Genomic DNA, 15,995 nt, shown 5'->3' on the forward strand with positions numbered 1-15,995 from the left:
TACCATCTTCGTAGGAGTATTCACACATGTTACAAGATCATACATTGGCTCGAATGGAAGGTTGAAAAGTGGAGCGGTCGATTCAAACACGAACATTTCAAATTTTTCACGCGAGCTTTGTTATTATGCTGCTTCCTAGAAACGAATCAAAGATGCCGATTTTAGAGTAATCAATTGATTGTGGGCAGACTAATCAAAGAAATAATAAGGTACCCTGACTAATATAATTAGAAGGTAGCATAATCAGCCCACATACACGCATTTGTTGTTCCAATTTACAAAGTAATCACTTCCGTACTCGATAAAAATCAGCTCGACATGCCGAATAGATTAGTCAAGCACTAATACTGCCTATGATTGCAGATCGGTCTCATAAAGATAGGAAATCCCATAGAAAATGTGTATGTGAGGCTATGAAAGTGACGCCCCCGGTCATTCATCATCGGATATCAAAGAAAGGGGCCATTCATATACCACGTGGAAAATTTAGGGGTGGGAGCGAAAAAGTCCGCGCTTGTCCAAGGAGAGGGGACGGGAGACTATAAAATGTTCACGTGGACTCTTTTTTCCTTAATTTCCTTAATAAAATAATAAAACAAATTTTCATCATCAGTGACATAAGCGATTGAATTTTTTTTTAAATTTTGGCGAGAGTGTACAACACTTGATGAGCTCATAACAACGTAGTATGCGCATGCATTTCTGTAAAATCTTAGCAACGTTGACAACTGTCATCACAAAACCAGTAGAAGTCATTAGCGAGCAATATTGTGCTCGCAGGAACTCTTGATTCAATCTTATGCATCGTAAAATTTAACTATTTATAGATTGAATGACATTATTGGAGCTAAGCGAAGACTTCATAGTTTACGTGAATTTTCTGCTATTAGCGAATTCAAAAAAGTGTCTTTTAGGCACACAAATTTCAAGGAAAGTTGCATCATATTCCGGATTTTCTGGCATAACTTGAGGTCAACAGCGATTGACAACCGTGGTCCTTCTAACCAAAAGTTGACGTCGTTGAAATACGGGGAAAAACCATTGCACCAAGATGGCTGCCATGCGGAATACCGGATGAAGCGAAAAACTCTTCGGATACACAATCACCTATTTTGACACTGTCACAGGCCTCCCCCGTTTCGAACGAAATACAAATTCAAGGGAAGGCAGGATTTAAACAGAAATTGAATAAATTTCTCGTAATACAAACGTTTTGCAAATTTTCCCACGACTAAAAATACTTTCTTAGGTAGGATATAATATTAAATTTGTTTTCGCGAGATGCTCTGCTCTATACTGATATGCAAAAACAATTTGTAAGGAAACAGAAAGCCGCTGAGGCCCTGTCGGACAAGGTGGTCGCGTACTCGCTATCGGAAACGCAAGGAAATCTGCGATTTAGAGGCTTGCTCGGTATACTCAAACGTAAGAGCTATGGTTACTAGAGTCGGACACGGTTAAAAATTTGCTCTGAGCAACTTTCTGAGTTCCATTTGGGTCCTACAATAATTGTGCAAATTCTAAGCTACATCGGTGAAACTATATTTTTGCGTCCACGGTTTAAAGTGTACATGGGATTTCGTATGGGAAAATAGACTTTTACAAAATAATTCTCCCAAAAGCCGCCTATTGGCTCCTAAAAATAAATTTTCATAAATAAATTTTGATTTTCATAGGATATTTATCAAGGGAACAAAATCTCGAAGGCTTTGAAACGATATGACACTAGTGGAAAAAGTTATAAAGCAAAAACCGACTAATGAAAATTTCGGTGAAATATCATGAGTTTCTTTGATTCCGTAAGAATTTTGTAAATGCAATAAAAATGTTTTTCTCTAAAAGCACGTGTTTTCGAATGTAGAAACTATGACGACGTCATAAGTGTTTTTATGAACGTTAAGAAAATTAAGGTATCCTGGCAAAAACTGAAATTACCAAATATGGTCCAATTTCTATCATAAAGTTAATCGTAAATTATATCATAAAGTTTATACTGCATGAAAGAATAATCAAAAGAAAACTTTGAAATCCTAAAACTCAATAACGATTTTAACGTGTAATGAGCAACAATACAAAAGATCTATTGTTTTGTAAATTTGTGTACACTGAAATTAATTTTCTATTTCATACTTTACCATAATTGTCTTATGGATTTAAGCCGACTATTTAAAAAAAATCTTTAATGTTTTCGAGTTCCGCGCTCTCAAAAAATTGATTTTAATTCGCATTGTGCAAAAATTTTCCAAATATGTGACATATTTTACGATATGTGACTTCTATTTCTACTTATTTTGATCCGTTGTTACTGCTAAATAACAACAAAGTATCTAATAGTAAAAAGAAGAATTCTTTTTGAGTGCTCAATTGGTCAAATGGTCGGTGTTAAGTCAGACCGGACTAAGTGACAAAATATTGATTTCGAGAAAAACAGGTTTAAAGTTTGAATCGCAGCATCCTTTAGTAAGGACCTTTACATTATGATTGGAAATTAATTATTTCCATAACTCTAGTTTATTGTTACATATTTCAAATCTGGCAAAAGTCGAATGTAGCAGACGATATTCTTTGTCCAGTGCTGTCATTATCTCATTTTTGATGTTTTGCGACTTAGTCCGGTCTGACTTAACACCGACCAAATAGCACTCAAGAAACGAATTTTAAATAGCTCCACAAATCAAAAAAGAACGTTAAAATCCACGAAGAAAACCACCCATAGTATTTTTTTGTGTTCACTTGGAAAATATTATTTAAATACGAAACCGGAATTTTTTCATCTTTAACAACTTTCTCTTCTTTTTCTATTTTTCCATGTTTGACATTTCGTTGAAGAAATTCTATATTATTCCTATAATCTAGAGTTTCTATTGTTTCTATTTTTTCTCTTATTCTATTGTTTCGTATTAGATTTTTGTTGTTTCCTTTTCTATTTCATCCAGGTTTTTTATTCTCTACATTTATCCTCTATTTACATTTTTTGTACATTTTTGCTCCATATTTTCCTATTTCTATTTTTACTATTTCTCTCTCTTTAAATAATACCTCCATTGAATGTTCTTTTTGCTTTACATTTCTCACAAAAGAAATGTATAGGATTCGCCCAAACTTTGAAAACTTTTTTTTTGATTTATTACTCTTCCATTTTGCTACTAATTTCGCAATTTGTACAAGGTTTGAATTACGATTTTTTTTAATAATATTGCACTAAATAGATAAATGAAGGACTCGCAAAAATCACCTACACTGTCGAACAAATGAGATTTTGTGTTTTCAGAGGCTGGTAATGTTGTAGCGCACCGATTTGGTGGCGTATGTTTTTTAACGAATTTCAGGTGAAGAGTAAAAAATTCTGAAGTGGCCCCCCCATTTTTCACATAGTGGTGAATTTTGCAAAACATGTTTTAATTTTATTGTTTAGGTACCCCTAAGCATCTTCGTGAAATATTTTGTCATTATTCGAAATATTTCTAATAGTTTTAGTTAATTGAAAATTTATACACCTTTTTATTATAATATTTTTTACAGCCAAAGCTTAATTTCGAATTGCACCAAACTTCACTGATGGTTTAACAAATGTTTAGTCTAGAAAATGTCGAAAAAAGTTTTAACAAATGTTAACTATTTCTACTATTTTTTAAACAATTTTTCAAAAAAAATGCAGTTTTAAATGGTTTCTTCACGCGATATTCATACCGTTTAAGTTGTAAAATGTTGCATATTTTATCAGCTTTCAATTCCAAGAAAAAAATTTTGAGCAAACATAAGGTTTTTAAAATAATTGTTTTTTTGTGTTACCCGGCATGCGAAAAACAACGCGCGAGCGAAACAGTCGCTGGTCGCCACGGCACACTTGGACCAACATTGCACTAGCGAACCTGCCGTACGCTCCGCGACACGTTTAGACAAGTATAAAATTTGGCAATGATGAGTTTCGGTTGACAAATGGCGTGTGACGGACTCAATCAATCAGTTTTAGGAGACCAGTTGGTGCGATTATGCTTGATACATACATACTGTTTATATTGTTTGTACATACTGTTTATTACTTCATCGTTTTCGTTTGTTGAAATAAGTTATAGTTCTGTGGTTGATAGGTCACTCGGAAAAGTGCAGTAATTCTTTGCATAAAACAAAAAAATCATAACCAATGTGCGAGGGAAAATCTTTCCGTTGATACGCATAAATTAAAATAAATGAAATTTGTATTGGAAATATGCAATCGAATTGATATTTCCATATGCTAAAGAAATGGTTTTTCTCCCGTGAGCAAGAACAGATCTTCAATGAAGCAATAAATAAACTATCGCGTATAAAGCTAGTTTGTACTGATTATACATTATACTGTTTGTACAATTATAATAAAATTACAATGATTTGATTGGACGAAGAGTTATTTAAAAAGATTGATTCTCTATTTTGCACTATGAAATGCACGCTTCTCAGCAAAAAAAACTTGCCCTGGAAATTAGATGGTAAATTTTCAGATGACACAGGATGTGTTACACTGGGTACTATCGATAAGACTATCGCTACAAAACTCATTCTCTAGCTTTGCATTTGATGTGGTCAGAGTCTTGGCGAGCTCTCATCGACTCGCTCATGCGATGTTGGTCCAAGCGTACCGTGGCTACCAGCGACTGTTTCGCTCGCACGTTGTTTTTCGCATGCCGGGTAACACAAAAAATCAAATATTTTAAAAACCTTATGCCTGCTCAAATTTTTTTTTCTTGAAATTGAAAGCTGATAAAATAAAATATGCAACATTTTACAACTTAAACGCGTGAAGAAACCATTTAAAACTGCATTTTTTTGAAAAAATGTTTAAAAAGTTTTCTACTACTAGTTAACATTGGTTAAAACTTTTTTCGACATTTTCTAGACTAAACATTTGTTAAACTACCAGTGAAGTTTGGTGCAATTCGAAATTAAGCTTTGGCTGTAAAAATATTATAATAAAAAGGTGTATAAATTTTCAATTAACTAAAACTATTAGAAATATTTCGAATAATGACAAAATATTTCACGAAGATGTTTAGGGGTATCTAAACAATAAAATTAAAACATGTTTTGCAAAATTCACCACTTTGTGAAAAATAGGGGGCCACCTCAGAAATTTTTACTCAACGCAGATAAAGATCCGAACAACTCTATGTAATACCGACACCTGGATAAATACGAATTATTGACAAATCGGCTTATTTCAAAGCCACTTATTGTCCTTTCCTACTGACAAAATTTAATATCCGTAATACCTATGGAGATTGCGTGAGTTCCTCGCATCATCTTAAGTAGGTCTTCAACTAACATTTCCATCCCTCTAGCAATCGTAAGGACATGGCCGAGTGTGCAATGAACATGATTAGTGCGATCGTTTTTGCTATGCTATGCTATTCTATGCTATGCTAAATCGGTTTCATTCATAGCCACTCAAATTTTCGCAGATATTTAAAAGGTTTTACGATCAAAATTTGGTCGACTTTCAATTGCGTGCAAAAAGATGCCTCTTTTTTTATTTTACCATTTCGGCTATAAAGGGGTCGTCCAAGCAAGAAATTTTGTTCTCGCCTCGCCTGAATCCGAACTACTCGCACGTCGAATTAGTGAAATCGTTAAAAATTGCTAAATCAACTGACACCAGTGTGATGGCAGCTGGAAGGAAAAAGTGTCCGATATTTTCAAGCATATCAAACTGTCGAAGTTCACACAGAAATATCTGGTTCGGCTGGATTTCTGTACTTGTGGTTTGAAAAGTGACATTTTTATTACAATTGGGACCATGGGTTACGATATTCACAGATGTTTCTGTATAATGACAGATTTTTTCCGCAATTTTTGAGCTCAGATTCTTTTTCACAGATGACAGATTTTTGGCCTTTTGATGAAAATTTCACAGATTTCCACAGATTTTTGAAAATATTGTGATTTTTCTGATTTTTTGGAAATTTTAAGCAGATTTTCACAATTTTTGTCTGTATTAGTCATCAGTTTTTTGGCTTAAACACATATTTCAATGTGGCACCATTACAACAAAAAGGACATGTATTGATGAACCGATATCTGGTTGCGTATTTGCCTTTCTGGCGTCGGTGATCGTCACTCTGTGCGAACAGAGACCGACGAAAAATAAACGAGAAAAGAATTGACCGTAACACCCTTTGAAATGGAAAAATCATTTGAATCAACTGCAGTGTATTCTTCTGTGGTTCTCTACAAAAGTGACTAGGTATGCACTATACATAATTGCAGATTTCCAATAGATTTCGAGCTTTTGTTCGGAAAATCTACACTGATGGAGGTTGCCCTTATGCTGGACAAACCTCCACCCCCTCCCCGAACCCGGAAGTTCTCTCTACAGCCCTATGCACAATTGTTCTCGGACTCAAATAATATCTGAAAAGTTGGTCGAAGGCTGAAATCTAATTTTTGTCCCACCCAAAAGGTTGTACCGTCTTTAAGCATGGGCACACTGGATCAGGGTCAGGGGCCGCGAGGTTTTGGGGGCCACGCACTTAGGATGAATATAAAATCTTTCAATAGACTAAATCTCAAAAAATATTTGTTCATAACATTTTTGTGTGGGGATAACAATAGATCTGTAACAGCTCGGAATCGCACATTGCACCGTATTCCATGTGATTAAGATGTTCGATTTATTTTTAACAATCAAACGTTGACTACACTACGTGTACCTACAATGTTTGGAAAACACCGAACCATATCCAACCAACCAGAAAACCTTGTATGGCGAGCGATCTGTGGATGGGGAAAATATTTATTTCTGCGTCATATCTGAGTCTGTAAATGGACAAATCCACATGGAATTGCCCAAAAAGTGATTTCTTGAGGTCTTACGAAGACTCGACATTTTTTGGCCGGATTTGGCATGTTTCATTCTGGCACAACACCAATAATGGTTTTTTGTAGTGCATCCGCCCTATCTACAAATATCATAAATCCATCATGAAGACAAACGTCCATGAAATCCACAAAAATGTTTGAAAATACCCTTTTGAAAGTGTTTACACATATCGACCCTGGTTCTACTCTTGATTTGATTAAATGAGTCACTGCATGGGTTTGAGGACATTTCAAGGGCCTCTCGCATTTTGTAGCGTAAATATTTTTATAAATATTCATGTATGGCGCTTCAAACAGGCAGTTCTCCTAGCTAAATTGAAAGCCTCAGTTTTTGGACAAATGGCGAATGCTAGGTGTCGCGGCAACGTGCACTCGGCATCTTTTATATTTCGACTGTATTACATTCCTGCCATTGAAAAAAAAATGTACCGATCATATTGATAGATTCGAGTAATTTTTTGTGTCGTTTTGAAAGCAATTTTAAACAAACCTGAGCCTCTGTGCTTGCTTCCCGGGACATCACTCGGGACAAGTCAGTTGCTTTGAACGTTCACATGTGTCGTGTGAACTGTTTGGATTTTTTTGTGTCTAACTAGTGCTAATTTGAGTACTAGTTTAGATACATCGTCTAGCTAGACACCCAGATGGTGCTAGTTACTAACAAGATGAATTCGAAACACAAAAAATAAAACTTAATGACTTTTTCGTTTAATTATGTTTGAGCTGCTCAGATCGAAAATATTGTTTTCACTAATGTATTCTTTACAATCAGGCGAAACATTTCGGAATGGTCACATATTATACATTCTATGGGAAATTGTCTCTACTTTTCGAATATCATAGGCTTGTTCTGCACCTAGGCGTGCAATCGGGTTTGATGAGATTTTAATGCTTTGTTACTGATATGGAAGCGCATGGTGTTTGGTGCAAGATGATTGGACAATCTACAGTAAACTAACACTTTATACAATGTATTCAAAGTAGTGTTCTTAATTTTTTTTATGATATTGTTGATATTGATAAACATGCATTTAATATTTTATCACTGTTGGTAACAAAAATGAGCTCACCATCCCAAAATTAGCTTAATTTGTGATTTTCATCCAAAATAGGGAACATTTTAGCTTTTGTCCGACTTTTATTCGAAGATCCGCCACTGTATACCGTATGGGAATACTATAGCGCAGTTGATAAGTCCATTTCACTGTACGCAGCTCACCTGAGTTCGAACTCGCACCACCGCATATAGTGTGTTGGACCGTTTGCCACCATCGGGCAGATCGGCCGGAAAAACAAATAACCTTTCAAGATGTACTCAGTTCATCTTGCATTTTTGACGATACGGTGAAGACCCGATTTTATCAGCACCCGATTTTATCAGCACCCGATTTTATCTACCCCCGATTTAATCAGCTTTTTGACACGATTTTATCAGCTTCATAGGAAAATTGATAGTTGGTAGTTTGATGGGCTCTAGCAGACAAACCAAGTTGAATTCGAGTAAATCCTTTCTTAAGCATATTTTTCTTATCTTAGGAATCCGAAAAATGCAAAAAAAAATTGTTTTAATTTTGCGCTATTAGACACCCTTAAGGGAAGTTTAAGCAAAATAATCATGATGATGGTCCCACCTCATACCCCCACAAAGGTGTGAGCTGAACGAGTTATCTAGAAGATAATTAATATTTTAAATCATGACAAGACCAGTTAACAAAAAAAACGGACTGGTTCAATTTACAGACATAGCCTTTCCTTCAAAAGAACGTAACCAGATATATTTCGAATATTCCATCAACAACCAGGGTCCATCAAGAAAATTTCCATTCCGGGAAGATACTTGATAGAATCGGGAATTGAACCCAATAGCTTCCATTTCTGATAATTCTCTGTAAGACTCCTCCCGCCTGACCAGGACATCGGTACTACCACCTGCTAAGGTGAGAAGTGACGAGCCTAGTGGCAGTGCAGAGTCTAATCGAGTTATATCATCCACATCAGGCCCCTTTATTGAAAGTTGCGTACCACTAACCCAAGGCAACCCAGGGATATTCCTTTCCGGGAATACCCTGGATTGATCAAGAATTGAACCCGATATCTTGTTTTATCAGAAGAAATCACCAAGCCCCCCACTCAACGAACCAACTCCGTTATTGCCGCTATGGCAGCAATAACCGAGATTAACTCTATTGTCGAGCAAAGCCAGCAAAGCAACTCCATCATCAAATCAGACCCTGATCACAACAAAAGTCTAAAAGCTTCAATTCAACCCGATGAGCTCTTAGTACTGGTCACCATGTTCGATTTCAAGTTAGTCTCTATCTGTTTATCGCGCGCGTGGCTCAGACTTCTGTAGACATCTCATTATTTTTAAAAACTATAATAAACAATTAACAAAAATCCATCATCATCATAGCGAATATAATAACTTAGTGTGACTAAATGCAAATAATAGAAGAGAAAAAAAAAATACAATCTTCGTGGTATTACATAGTTATTCAAATAACTCCAAAATATGAAAATTCAACAAATCTGTCTACAAAGCAGATTTTACGTGTGAAATACATAGTGTTTTGAACTCCGCTAATGTTGCCGCACGTTTAATATGTCTAGGCATCGAATTGAAAAAACTTATTCCTTTGTACAACAAGGAGTTCTGTGATCTACTAAATAAAAAGTTAGGTGTTCTTGCATCAGACGCGTTTCTAGTGTTGTACCTATGCACATCACTTCCTCTTTCAATTCGATCACACAAATATCGAGGTAGCATTCCATTAATAATTTTAAAAATGAACACCATTGTTAAGTAATAAATTCTTTGCTTCACAGAGAGCCATTGTAATGCGCTTAGCATGAAACTAGAGGAAGTGTATCTGTTACATTTTAAAATTAATCGCATGATTCTATTTTGCAATCGCTGTAACCTCAATATTTGTGTTTGATTGGCAAGAAACAAAATGGACGGGCAGAAGTCAATATGTGGTGAAACAATAGATTTATATAATAAAATTTTACTACTAATTGTTAAATCATTTTTCAGACGACACAATATACCATACTTTTTAGCAATCTTTTTGATGACATTGTCGATGTGAGACTTAAAGGTTAACTTATCATCAATGATTATTCCAAGATATTTTAATTCACTAACGCGATCAATAGTCTCACCATTTATTTTAACGTTAACGTCAGGCCTAGTATTAGCCGAAGAGATAATCATATATTTAGTTTTAGCAACATTTAACTTTAATTGTTTAAATTTTAACCAACGAGCAAGGGAATGCAAATCTTCGTTCAAATGCGCCACGGCTTCATCTATATCCTTAGCTGCAATGAACAGAACAGTGTCGTCAGCAAACAAATTTAGGTCACAAAATCGTAAAACTCGCCTAATGTCATTTATATACATAATAAATAAAATAGGACCCAAGACACTACCTTGCGGCACTCCAAGAGGATTGTCGAGAGGACTAGATACAAAATCGTTAAAACTAGTTTTCTGAGTTCTATCACATAGATAGTTTTCAAACCACTTATGTGCTATCCCTCCGATACCAAATCGCTCTAAAGTTTTCAAAAGTAAAGGTCTCGAAATTGTCTCAAAAGCGCGTTTCAGATCCAAAAATACAGCAAATATAGTCTCTTTAACCTCGATTTTCTCTTTCCATTTTGCTAACACTAGATTCAAAGCGGTTTCGCAAGAGTGTCCCTCTCGGTATCCCGATTGCTCCGGAATTAGCAAATTATTATTATTCAAATAACTCATCAGCTGGCCCTTAACAACAAGTTCTAAAATTTTCTCTAATGTGTGCAACATGTTAATGGGGCGGTACTCTTCGGCTTTATCCGTCCCAGTAACTTTGGGAATAGGAATCACAAGTGACTCCTTCCAAACTGTCGGCACGTGCCCAGTTTGTAGCGATTCATTTACAAGATCCAGCAGATCGTGTCCGATGACATGAAAGCAATCCTGTATCACTTTTGCATTGACATTATCGATACCAGCCGATTTTCCCAAAGAAAAACAAATATCTTTCAATTGTTCAAAAGTGATTGGGTGAAATCCGTCAAATCTACAGTTAGTATTAATCGGCTGTGTTATTTCCACAGGTTCACTGACCAGCTCAATACTTTGATTGATCAGTTGGACACTGTTAACGAAATAACTGTTCAATTTTTCAGCTATTATTTGTTCAGATTGTTCTTCTATCCCGTTAAAAGTTATGGACTGCGAGGAACTACGTTTAGGTTTAATTAAATTCTTTAGGATTTTCCATAACTCTTTGCTGTTGTTTTGATGTTGATCGATCTTCCTTTGAATATATTCACATTTGGTCTTCTTCAAGGCCCGTGAATAAATATTTCGCGCGTGTGTGTACCCATTCCAAAGACGTTCACTATTAGTTCTGCAAAATTTCTTGTACTTTTTATCCCTTTTACGTTTAAGACGCAAAAGATCTAAAGAGTACCAGCTGTTCGATTTATTTGAATTAACAAACTTTTGAGAAACTAAACTATTTGTACACTCTTTTAACACGTTAGTTAGAACAGCTGCCTTGTTATCCAAATTTCCATTCAATTCCGTAAAATCCATGCTTCTCGAAACCAGTTGAGACATAGCTTGTTTCGAATATCTTTTCCAGCACTTGATTTTAACTTTATCCTCTTCATGGTTAGGTTCATTCTCCAGTAAAATTGAAATTGTCTCATGGTCTGAAATTTTACAATCGGCCTCTACATACGAATGAACCCCATCAAAATTGGAATACACGTGATCTATCAATGTTCTACTGTGTCTGGAAATTCTTGTAAACTCACTAACCGTTTGCTTGAAATTGAAAAACTCTGCCAACTGCTTCAACTGATTCGAATTTTGATCATTGAGCCAATCAATATTGAAATCGCCCGAAATTACATTAAGTTTACTTAAGTCAACGAAATTCTCCCACCAGTTTTCTAAAATTTCTAAAAACCGTCGATCGCTTGAACTAGGAGAATGGTATACTACTGCAAAATTTCCCATCTGCATGCCTCTTTCAACTGATATACCCAAGAACCAATTATTATCAACTGCTTCGTTTAACCGAACGTTGAATTTAATCGATTCTTTGGCGTAAATAGCAACTCCACCGGTATGTCTGGAATGAGATAGGCAAAAAGCAACTTTATAACCCGGAATGCTATACTGATCAAATGCATCAGCATCAACAATATGTGTTTCTGATATTAAAACCAACAATGGACGTTTGTTTTCTACAAGATGTCGCATTGCGACAAAGTTTGTAGATAACCCAGCTATATTTAAATACAATGTTTCAGACAACCTCTCGTTTGTTAGTTGCTATTCACTTGACCAAACGTTGCTTTTTTTCAATTCTAGCAGTCTCCGATATACTGAACACTGCTTACTAAATGCCGCATGATTTACGTCCAAATTCATTTTACGTTCATTATTCTTTTTAATACAATTAACGCATTTAAAATCCGTTGACGAGCATTCAGATGTTCTATGTGCTCCATTACATCTGGAGCATGTTTCTTTATTCACGCATCCCGTGCTCTTATGACCATATTCTCCACAGTTGAAGCAGCGCAGCACGTTAAAGGCCTCAAAAACAGAACACCTATCCCAACCAATGTTTACCGCACGGGCTGACATCAGGCTGCTATAAGTGTCCTTATCAACTTCAATTATAACATTGTATTTGTTATATTTGAAGCGTGGATTTTGGAAATTGGGAATCAGGAAAGGTTATGGGGATATTGTAGGGATTAAAGAAGAATATTTTAAGAGCTTCGGTTTCTTAAAAAGAACGAAAAATATATGTCCCGATTTTATCAATGTCCCCGTTTTATCAGCCTCCTAAAAGTAATCAAGGGGCTGATAAAAACGGGTCTTCACTGTATTTGGACATCGGCAATCACCCGTGGTTGTGAATATATGATATCGTCTTGGGTCTCCGTATATTTTGAATCTCTCTTTTTTTAAATAATTTGAACACGGTTGATTGATTTAGCTCAAATTTGAAAAGAGTCTCAGGGTGGCATGGAGTGGACATGGTTACGTAATGCTGGGAATCATTTTTTGATCATCCTACTATTACAACTGTTTATACCAGTTCAATTATAGCAGCCCCCTAGCTCAAGAGTGCCCAGGGGCCTCGTTTAGTCTTAAGATGGCCTTGCCTAATGGTTACCTCTCACAAAAAAGCGATGTGGCATAGCCATATTAGGTAGAGGCAACAGTTTATTTTTGTTTAATACTAAATATGTTCTGTCCTACTGCAACTAAATAAAACATCGCCATTGCCTTATGTGACTATGCCACCGGACTTTCTTGTGAGAGCTGTCCGACTTCGCTGTCTCTCAGTCGAACTTAAACTAGCCAAAATCCCTGTGTTTGAGTATACCGGGAAAACGAGTGGATCACAGGTTTGCTTGTGTTTCCGATGGCGAGTACGTGACCACCTTGTTCGGCGGATTCTCAACGGCTTTGCGCCGTTTCAGTCTCTTGGACTATGCACTATGCAACCAATCCGCATTACGCTAGCTTTGCCCAAAACCTCAATTTCAGGAGCACAATAAAACTGTGAGAAAGGATAGAAAAGACAACTTATTTTTAAGGTTTATTAAAAAAAATTTTTTTTTTGCTTTTTTGTATCTACAACACTAAACTAACATAGTTCTAAAAGAAAAACATATTTTCCGTTAGACCTTTCATTTGGATAAAATCGGTTCAGCAATTGCTGAGATAATTACATGACATTAGTGTACATACACGCACATAGAGATATTATCTCAATTTGTTGAGCTGAGTTGATAGTTATATGAGACTTGGCCCTGCGGGCCTCGGAAGCATTTTTCAAAGTTTGAGTGAATCCTATACAGTGAAGACCCGATTTTATCAGCCTCCGATTTTATCAGCCCCCGATTTTATCTACCCCCGATTTTAGCAGCCTATTGACCCCATTTTATCAGCTTCGTATGAAAATTGATCGTTGGTAGTTTGATGGGCTCTAGCAGGCGGACCAACTTGAATTCCAGTAAATCCTTTCTTGAGCATATTTTTCTTATCTTGGAGATCCGATATATACACAAATATAATATTTTTATTTTTTTTTATGAATTTTGCACTGTTAGGCCCTCTCAAGGTAAATTTAAACAAAATAATCGGGAAGGGTTATAAGGCTATATCTAGGGACTAAAGAAGAACACTCTTAAAGCCTCGGTTTTTTAAAAAGAGAGAAAAATATATGTCCCGATTTATCAATGTCATAATTCTTGATGACACTATTTTGCTTTATTTTTAAGTATGGTGTAGTTAATGTAACACAACATACACTTGGGTATAATGGGTATAATCAATCTATATTTTTTTCTCACCCTCATTAAATTAATATAACATCTGTATTCAATTTGTCCTAAAATTACGTATCCAACAATTTAATCGATCCGAATCAAATTTGAAATGCTTTATGGAGTATCGAAAGAAATAAAATTGAACCAATCCTTAACAACTCGAGATCTAGACGACGCAATTCACTGCTGGCAGCAACACTTTGCCACGTTCACATCAATACGTGCTACGTTTTCCTTAGTAAGCAAGTAAAATCTTCCTCGTTTGGAAGGGATTTGCTTTGCACGACCTTTCGACCGCCAACTTTTGCCGCATTGGTAACCTCAAGAGGATTGATTGACATTACAGATGTTGCAAACACATCCAAACGCCGTTAGAAATCAAATGCGAGAAAAGGCGCTAGTGTTTCAGTTTGGGATACATGTAGGTATGTATGAATAATACTGAAGTAATACTGCAATGTGGTACATACCGAAGTTATTGCTGTCATAAAAATTATCCGCAACTCCCTGCTGGTTGTAATCCAATTTGCTAACACTATCTTCACTACAGTGCCAAGCGGAACAATCTGAGAAATTGCACAACAAAAGCCCACCAACACACGAAACTGAGACACTTGTACCGCAGACCCACTACACGCACTTGTTAAATTTTGATATTTTCTGTTCACAATCGGTCTGGTCCCTCAGACACACAATTGCTAGTGACAAACATCGTCGCCTTAAATTATCATTAGTCGATGTACGCCTTTTTCCTACTTTTCGTTGATGAAGGTATTCCACGCCAATCGGTTTTTTTCGCTTGGTATCAAAATACTTGGTCTCAGTGAATTTGTATATGCTCTGCGCGCCACACTGAATTTGCGAATCCACGTCGATGCTATGTATTAGAACAGACGAAACGACATTCGGCGACACATTTTACATCTATCCCATATTTTTAATTCTTCTACTATCAAATTAATGCCTTCGAAAATACCACTTGTTTTAATCCGTGCAAACGAGATTTAACCATTGGAAAATTTCCCACTTCATCACTTGCTCCTGCGTTCCCCACAACAAAAAAAAATCACGCACTCACTGCTTTATTACCGCCAATTTGACATGCTTATTTATTTTGTTTTGATTCGTTTTCACTTTCACTCGTTAACGACACAGGAGAGCAAGCGGCATAATATATGGTGTAATCTCCGAAATCATAATGCACCCAATTCCACTCTCGTGTATCACGCCAATGATAACAACTAACGGAGGTAACTACTGCTCAAGAACAACGCACAGCTGCGACGCCTACAGAATCAACCGAAATCGCACAGCATAAAACACCAACCAAGCGGTAAGAGCTCTCAATGGTAACTAAAAACTAATCCGTTGACAGAACCACTCAGCAGTCCAAAGAGCCAAATCAACGAACCGGAAAGCAGTAGTAACCTGCCTGCGCGAAAAAAAGACGTCGGTTCGGGAGAGCATAATCACAACGCATGCCTTCGCGTTCGCTTCGCACACTCGATCTGCAGCAACGAACGGAGAGCGTGAGAATCACCCAAAATGTTTACGGTGAGCTCTTCGACACAGCTGATGGAATATTTTTTTTTTTCGCAAACCTGCTTTCACACGAGAGAATAATTCGCGTACTTTTGCTTACATGAAAAAATTAATCTCTTTTATCAATTTAACATACAACACAGGCGACATAAACATGAGTTCCTAAGAAGCATAACTGCGCACAGTGGCGGGTCGTCAAACAACAGCTGGACAAAATCAAAATCTGCTTGATTTGGCTAAAA

General features: G+C 36.4%; 1 protein-coding gene across 3 annotated transcripts in view; it reads right to left on the reverse strand.

Annotated features, from left to right (window-relative positions):
• Window positions 1–15,740, reverse strand: part of LOC131678253 (uncharacterized) — a 307,356-nt gene extending 291,616 nt beyond the window's left edge. For all 3 annotated transcript variants that reach the window (XR_009303610.1, XM_058958264.1, XM_058958265.1), the window contains exon 1: window positions 14,682–15,740. The gene's annotated coding sequence lies outside the window, so the exon portion shown is untranslated. The remainder of the gene's footprint in view (window positions 1–14,681) is intronic.
• Between the last annotated feature and the right edge of the window lie 255 nt (window positions 15,741–15,995).

Source organism: Topomyia yanbarensis, chromosome 2, assembly GCF_030247195.1.
Source record: "Topomyia yanbarensis strain Yona2022 chromosome 2, ASM3024719v1, whole genome shotgun sequence".
Lineage (NCBI taxonomy): Eukaryota > Metazoa > Arthropoda > Insecta > Diptera > Culicidae > Topomyia > Topomyia yanbarensis.